Source organism: Nestor notabilis, unplaced genomic scaffold (assembly GCF_000696875.1).
Source record: "Nestor notabilis isolate BGI_N333 unplaced genomic scaffold, ASM69687v1 scaffold1524, whole genome shotgun sequence".
In the NCBI taxonomy this organism is placed as follows: domain Eukaryota; kingdom Metazoa; phylum Chordata; class Aves; order Psittaciformes; family Psittacidae; genus Nestor; species Nestor notabilis.
The window spans coordinates 111009-119459 of record NW_009926749.1 but is presented as its reverse complement, the minus strand read 5'-3'; the positions used below and the strand labels follow the sequence as shown (position 1 = coordinate 119459).

Sequence of the window (8451 nt, the reverse complement as noted above, 5' to 3'; positions counted from 1 at the left end):
CTGAAGTAGATGTCCTGTATATCCTTCTGATCCAAACAGTTCTTTATCTAGTCCTTAATCTTCCTTTGAATATATTGATACCTTATTTTGAAGTCTAGATTATTAAAGCTACTAGATAATTGCAACATATCCCTAAAGAATACAGAGTTATCCTTAAAGAGAACAGCTGTTCTCTTAAGTAAAACCTTCCCTCTCATCTGTTCTTTCAGCCTTTGAACCTAAAATACAAGGCTTTTTTTTCCACCATGTAGATGGTGAGCAGCACAATGGTTGTACTTGCCTTTAGCTGTGTTGTGAAGAGCCATTGCTGAGTGCTGAGGTAAAAATCCCGCTTTCAGTGGTCTCCAGACATGGCTGTTGAGAACTCGGTTATTGCAGAATATGTTGCCATTACTTTAGAAAAGACATCCTGTCTTTCTGAAGCCCTCCCTGTACTTGACTGTAATTAAGATTAGATTATTTTTTTACTTTCAATATTTAAATGAAAAATGAAAGCTGCTCTCTGGCACACCTAAGCAGTGCTGCATGTTGGGTTGGAAAGATGGAATTTCCTTCTGAACCTCAAAGACAAATTACTCCCAAACCACAAAATTTAATTACCCTCATCAAAAGCAGCATGATGCAGTGGATTAGGACATAGGAATAAGAATCAGGATGTTTTATCCTTCATCCTAGTTCTACCTTCTAGTTACTGACTAGATGAGTCATGTAACTTTCCTGTGTCTCCTTTTGACCCACCTGAAAAATGGGGTGTTTGATTTCTTTGCCAAAGGACTGTGAGGTCTGTAGAAGCATATAAAGATGTAATGGTTTGTGTGAACGTGAAGAATTCATGGGATTGCCTTGGCTTACATGCAGCCAGCAGTTATTGCAATTTGGTTTTGTACAGTGAAACCTCATTTTTTGGCAGTGCTAGTTTCATTAAAGGATGTGTAATCAAGCTTATCTGCAAATAGGGAGAGGACTACAAGAGGAGATGACACTAAAGAGCCATTGTGCATCAGAAAAGTATGTTGAGCTATTCTTTTCACATCAGTTTTGATGCCACATCGTGGATATGATTACTAATTGTAGCGTCCCAGGAGTGCTTCTAAGCATGACCTTCTCAAGCAGTGGAGGGAAGTTCCACCTTGCATGGTTTAGCTGGGGAACAGAAAACAAAGTTCAGTGCTAGGTGAACATATTCCTCTGTGGAAGTTGTTTAGCTCTACTGTATTTGCATTTGCAGTAGTCTCTTAACCTTGCCATTTAGTGTGTTATGTTCCAGTGCAAAGGTGCCAGATTAGTCTGTTGGAAAGACTCTTGCCCTCCACCATAATACCTAATTTCATTGTCTCTGAATCCCTCTGCAGTTCCTGTGCTCTTTCTTCCAAGGTCTCTGTCTGTACTAAATTCCATTAAAAGATTCTCATTTGTAGTCACAAGAACTAGATTTAATTGTGAGGCTGCAATTCAGTTACTTACCTGATCCAGTTCTTTACAGCACTCAAATGTAAGTATTCACATTTTCAAAGGAGGGAATTTGATTTAACCAGGTTAGTAAAGCAGAATCTTTGTAACAGTGATTTTTCAAAGTGACACTCAGGAAGTAGATATAAAAAAAAAAAATTAATATTTTGGACTCTGTGGAAGTTAACAGGAAAAACAGATTTTTCATGGGTTTCATCTTCTGCCATTTTAATACATTTTCCCATGTAGAGTAGTTGTGTTGTGGTCTTGTAGCATGCTCTGAATAAAGGAGATTCTATTACCAGTGCAAACTTTCATTGTTACCTAAGAGTAAGTATGACAGAAAAAAATCCTTTATGGGCTACTTGTGTCGCACTGAAACCTAAAGCCATTTCTGCCATATTGTGATATAGAATCATAGAATCAGCCAGATTGGGCCCAGTCCAACCATTCCCAGCACTGCCAAGGCCACCACTAACCCATGTCACTGAGAGCCTTGTCTACATGGTTTGTGAACACTAGCAAGGACGGTGACTCCAGCACTGCCCTGGGCAGCCTGTTCCAATGCCTGACCACCCTTTTGGTGAAGAAATAGTTCCTAATACTCAGTCTAAACCTCCCTTGGTACAGCTTGAGGCTGTTTCCTCTTGTCCTATCATCACTTGTTACTTGGGAGAAGAGACCAGCCACCTCTTGGCTCTGTCCCCAGTTGCCCAGTTCCAATAGAGCAGCTGTGCAAAAGAGCCCAGCATTGCAATCCTAAAAGGAGGATAGAGTTAGCTTCCTTCCCAGCACATATGAGGCTATGTCATTGCAGCCTGGAGCCCAGATCTTGTTGGTCTTCCGTTCTAGGGAAGGTAATTACACACTGTGTCTGATTCATCGGTCAAACCTAGCAGAATTACAGGGCATTTTCTATGGGCAGTGGTGTTATTAGTTTTATCTTGAAAGCATTAAAAGAGTAAAAGAAAAGAAAATAACTACAACAATTTAATCTTTATGGCGTCAACCCATCCTCTAAAGGCATTTTGAGGGAAGGGCAGAGGAACATTCTTGGAACCAGTCACAGGAATATTAAAGGTCTGCTCCAATGACGCTAATAAAGGTCTTCACTGTATTTAACCTATCACTAACTGTTCTGTCTTGGTTATGCAGAAGGCCATAGAAAAGGGTAGAAAGACCACTGGCATTAAATCAATAGGAGAAAATGTGTACCATTTTTCTTATTAACTAGAATGAGGCATGAGCAAGAGAGTTTGTATTGCAGGCTTGCAGATCAAGAATTACTTCCTTTAATGCTAAATAATCTCTTGCATTAATACACAGTACCTTTATTTGTTGCCAGTTTAGACTGTATCATCATGTGTCAAGCTCAGGCTCTGATGTCTTTTAAGTAATTTTAAGATCAGTAAATGGAAATTAATTTAAAGTTGATGATTAATTACAAGACTGTATTGTATAAACTAATGAGAAGAGAATTTACACAGCCTCCTGTGGGTCATTTTATTTTCTCCTTCTGTCTTTTAAGATTGTATGGGCTCCTTCTTGCAAGCATTTTTTCATTTGCTGCAGCCTGAAAAGCTCTAGTTTGATTCTTCCTTTTTGCAGTGCCTATTGATTGCTGAAGGAAAAGAAAGTCTGGAAGCAATATGGAGGCAAGAATAGAATCTGTTATAAACTCCTGTATAACTGTGCAATGGCATGCAAGATGGAGAGAGTTACATTCTTTCACCAATTCATCTAGTAAAGGGGAAAAATTCTCTTTTGGATTCCCACTGATGGGTTTTAATTCTGCCCTTAGCAAGGTTTCATTCTCGGAATATCAGCTTCTAATTTTTTCCCTTCCCTTATTGTGTCGCAGGTGGATTTTGATGTGAAATACTCTGATGCAGCTGCTGTTATTGCTATTTAAGTTTGTAATTCCCCAAGATTGCTGAATCTTTTACCAAAGAGAGAAACTAAGTTCTTGTCAAGATAGATTGTGCTTTCCTCCCAGGCATACCATGATAAGTTTTGGTAACAATAGGAGTGTTTTAGAAGAGAGGGAGCCTGGACCTGGAGAAATAAAATCTCACTGTAACTCAAGTTAGGTATGAGAAGTTTGTTAAATTCCACAGGGTTTTTTTTTTCTGTGGCAGGTGGAGATGGGAGACCAAAATGCAGCTTGTATTTGGAGAGCTTTTTTCTTAAGGAGAGGAGATAGTTTGAGGTTCTTTTCTTCCCTCAGCCTCCTGTTAATAGCTTCTGGGAGCGTACAAGCTGAATTGTAACCCAGGAGGGGCCATGCAGCTCTTCATTTCCCACACCACAGCTCAAGTGCATTTTGGCCTCATTTACTGTATCTAAGGCAACAGCATTTAAGGTTTGCTTCTTTGGTTTTTAATAATTGTTTCCATACTCTTCTCATAAGTCAAAACCTTTTGCTTTCAAATGTGGCCTCTAAATGTGAGAAAGCAGTGACTTGATCTGAGCCAGCCTGGGATAATGTTCTGGGTGAAACTTAACTCTCGCTTAGGGGATGACGCAAACTGACAGTGCACTGCACTGAAGATACAGGTGGCAACACAGGTGATCAGGATGGCTGACAGCAAGGAAATTATTTCTACATTCCAGATGTAGATGGATGTCACAAAGATGAGTGCTGTACGTGGGATGTTAAGTCTCAAACCTAGCTGGATTTGAACACTTTGAAACCTCTCTTTAGCAGGATGAAAGAGCACCCAGTGAGTATGTGTGTGTTAATTGGATTCAAAAATCACTTATCCATGAAGACAGAGAAATGCAGGGTGCAAGTGTTCTGGGTTGAGATTTTACTTGCTAGTTCTAGCAGTTAATTAGTGCTGGCATTACCCAGAGGAGCATGCAAAATGGCATCTAAAGCATTAGTGTATTGATTAGAATTAATCAGGAATGTGTTCCTCCTGGAGCTACACAGTGCAGGAACAACCGAGGAGTGTCTGAACTATAGATATCTCTGGGAAATTAAGTTTCTATGAAAAATGGGTTATGGCTTCTGAAACTGTGTAACTATATGTGAAATAGAAGCCTGGGAGCAAAACCTGGTACCTGGCAAACTGAGTCATGGATGGGAGGCTTTAAGAAAGGTTAAGTTACAGAGAAGTACTTTGGTTTGTTCAGGAGCTAACACATAACCCTTGCAGGGCTGTGGGAGGTCCAAGGTGGAGAAAACACTTACACTGTGCTCAGGTCTATCAGAAGCATTTTGTGTTTTGGAGAACAGCGATACAGCCTTGTAAGAGAAACACTGGATGTTGCCCAGGCTTTATTTTTAAGCAATAAACTCTCTCCGGATGATATACCCAGGTCTGGACTTTTCTAAAGCTTGTAAGTATTTGAATCTAGGATTTTGAGCTACTCTGTCACTGAAGACCAGGATGTTACTAGCTTCTGTCCAAATCTCTGTATATTGCAAATTAAAGATATCTGAGCCAACTTCTTTTTTACTGTAACTTCAGTGAAGGTCCTGTTGGGTGGATCTGGCTTGCTGTATCAAGACACTGAGCAGTGCCTAAACAATGCAATATAGTGTATGGCTGTACAACATGAAGGATTCAATTAAAATGTTAAACTGTGATCTTTTTTGTTGCTCGAGGTGGTATCTAGAGTGATTATCATGGTCATTATAGCTAGTGTTGTGGTAAAAAAAGGTTTTGCTGTTGAAGGCTGTGTCAAGATGATAGCTATGTGTGCAGTAACCGGTGCCTTTGCCCTTGCAGTTGTCAGCTTACCAGGCTGATTCATCACTCTGTAGAGTGCTTGGAGGTTATGCAGAGGATAACAGGAGCAATCTGTTATCTGCTGTAATTTGCTTTTGGGACCCATGTTTCACAGAGTTGCAGAATGATCGAGGTTAGAAGGAGCCTCTGAGATTGACTAGGCCAACTTCCCTGCTCAGTGCAGGGTGAGCTAGAACAGGTTACCCAAAGCCATATCAGGTTTTGAACATCTCCAAGCATGCCAGATGTGTCTCCCCAGTGCTGAATGGAGGGGAAGAATCACCCCAGTGCAGCTCAGGAAGCTATTGTCCTTCCTTGTCACTGAGGACACATTGCAGGTCATGTTCAGCATTTTGTCCACCAGGACCCACAAGTCTTGCAAAGGCACTTTCTAGGCTGTGCTGGTGCATGGGATTGTTCCTCCCCAGAAGCTGCACTTTGCATTTCCCTTTATTGAACTTCATGAGGTTCCTGTTGGCACAGATTTCCAGCTTGTCAAGGCCCCTCTCAGTGGCAGCCCAACCATCCTGTGTATCAAACACTCCTCCCAGTCTGGCTGGAAGCTTGCTGATGGTGCAGCCTGTCCTGTTATCCAGGTCATTAATGAAGACGGAAGACATTGTTGGCCCCACTGTTGGCTCAGAGATCTACCACTAGTGATTGCCAGAGGTATACCACCAGTGACTGGCCTCCAGCTGGACTTCATACCACTGATGATAACCTTCTAAGCCTGGCAGTTCAGCCAGTTTTCGGTACACCTCACTGTCCACTTCCATAATCTGTACTTCCATCATTTTGTCACTGAGGATGGGATGGGAGACAGCATTGAAAACCTTGCTAAAGTCAAGATAAGCGACAACCACTGCTCCCCTCATTAACCAAGCCGACCATCTCAGCATAGAAAGCTATCGGGTTGGTTAAGTATGATTTGATTAAGAGGTTCCACATGTAATGTTTCCCTATCTATCTCAAAAGATAAAAAAAGACTGAAGTAATTGCTAAAACGCTTTCTAAAATTAGATTTGTAACATGTAGGCCTCTAATACAAATTTAATAAAGCTACTACTACTTAACATCTAATGCGTATCTGTTATGCTGAAGTAAATCTTGCTGCTGCCAGGTAGCCTGTAGTACAGGAAACGAGTATGGGTCTGTTAAATACAGGGTGTTGTATGGAAAGGTCTGGAGATCAGAGTCCCTGTTTTGCCACAGAATGACAGCAGGATTGACTCCCATCCAGATTTGCTTGTGGGTCTCTACTACCCAGTGGCTGTTATTAATGTCCCTGATAAATCCACCAGTTAGCATAATCTTTAGCTTATTTATTTTTGTCTCTCTGAAGAAAGAGGCTGATACTTGGGATTTCTTTTCACATGAATCTTTGACTCCCAGACAGCCTATTGTAGAAATTTGTACCACAAAATGTGAGTATATTTTGTAATGAATCTGGACTTGAGTGAGTCTGCCTTTTCCAATCATGCATTGTGGTGATATAAAATACCTGCCTGGCAACCACTCTGGGAGTTAATAAAGTTTCTGTAGTAAACTATGAGGGGCCTGAGAATTTCAAACTAAAGTTATTGCACCAGTAACTCAGAAAAGCAATTCCTAAAACTCCTGGCGCATTTATCCAGAGGGTTAGCAGTAGCACAGAAATGGAAATCATTGTTGAGAGCCACAGCGTACTTGGAATTAAAATCCATCAGTCTTCTGAAGCTGAGGAGAATGATTTTCATGACATACAGATGCTTCTGTATTTCATAATCAAACTTAAATCTGGGGTGGATTTTTAGGGAAATTCAAATCCTCTAATGCCTGTAATATGCCTGACTTGAGCTGAAATGAAAAGAAATAACACACTCAGAAGCTAGGCATCTAAAGTACTCTCAATGCTTTACTTAATTTCATTCCAGTAACAACAGATTTATCTATTAGGGGGAGTGGGACAGAAAGGGAGTGGGGATGCCAACATCCTCTTCTTAAGCAGGAACCTTGAGCACAGAAGTCAGAAGATGAGATGTAGGAATAAAAAGCAGTGGTAAATAAAAAATGGAACTTAGCAGTCTAGTTTCACTTTTCTTGCTGGACAAGGAGGGAGAAAGAAGCCTAGTAAATCATTAAAAAGCAGTGTTTGCTTTTGAGTTGCAGATTGAACTGTGTTAGCTGTTGTCAGGGTCTTTGTACAGCTCCTGTTGAGGACTTTGCTGCAGGTCCTTAACATACCTGTTGGCAGCTTTCTTGCCTGCTGGGAATTTTGTCCAGTTCAGCAGAGTATAATGACACTGTTGTGTTGCTGATGAGATAAACATGGAGCAAAGAGAAGTCTTCTAGCAGGTAGCAGTATAGGGTCTGCGATTTGGGATTGATCCATTCTTGGAGCACACACAAGCGATGGTTGGTTGGTGCAAATGCCATGTACATATGTTGTTGTATCTCCTTTCAGAAGTGTATCTTAACCTGCTAACAATCCAGATTTACACGTACTTCTGGAGAAAGAGGTTCTTACTATGGATGCCAGATGAACTGTGTGGTTTCTTTTGTTCAGAACACCTATTCCAGTGGGTTCCCTTCCGCAAGAAAAACGTGGTCTTGTGCACAGCTCATGTATAAGCACAGACTCATAGAGCGTGGGGTGATGGGGGTACTTGATGAGGAAATACCTTTGTAAAAGCAATGAAAAATGTTTTGCCTTGACCCATTATGTCAACTGGAAATACTTCCGATCTTGCTCAAAAATGCTTAATATTGGTGTTTGAAAGCAGCTTAAGGAAACAAAATAAGTTTTTTGTTCTCATCGTTTGAAAATTGCGGTTAGATGTGTAATAAAGAGCATTTCCTAACAGGCTTTATTGGATCCCTGTTGTGTTGTTCGGCTCCAGCTGACCGGATATGGTATGGTACATGGTTATGTTCATGGTTGGTGAGCAGGTACTGAGTAAACCGCAGTGAAATGGGTGCTGGGCTCTTTATCACTGTTGAAGTATAGGGCAAGCAGCCCTTCACAAATGGTGTCAACGAGGGGTTTTACTGGCAGGCTGTGTCCAAGGAGGAAAGGTTAAATGGGCCAGAATATGTTATCATTCAAGTATTCCTTAAAGTTTTTCCTTGCAGATCAACTATTCTATGATTCTATGGTCTTGGGGAAAAAACATATACTTACATTTTACTGTCTGCCTTTAGCTATGTCTTACTGGATACAGAATGTTTGAAAGTTAAAGGGTGATGTGCAAGAGCTGAGGGTATAGAAGAAGTTCTTGTGCTGCTT

General features: G+C 40.9%; 1 protein-coding gene across 1 annotated transcript in view; it reads left to right on the top strand.

Annotated features, from left to right (window-relative positions):
- Positions 1–8451, top strand: part of ALK (anaplastic lymphoma receptor tyrosine kinase) — a gene marked incomplete at its 5' end in the record, with an annotated part of 208584 nt that overhangs the window by 96442 nt on the left and 103691 nt on the right. The gene's annotated exons all lie outside the window — the stretch shown is intronic.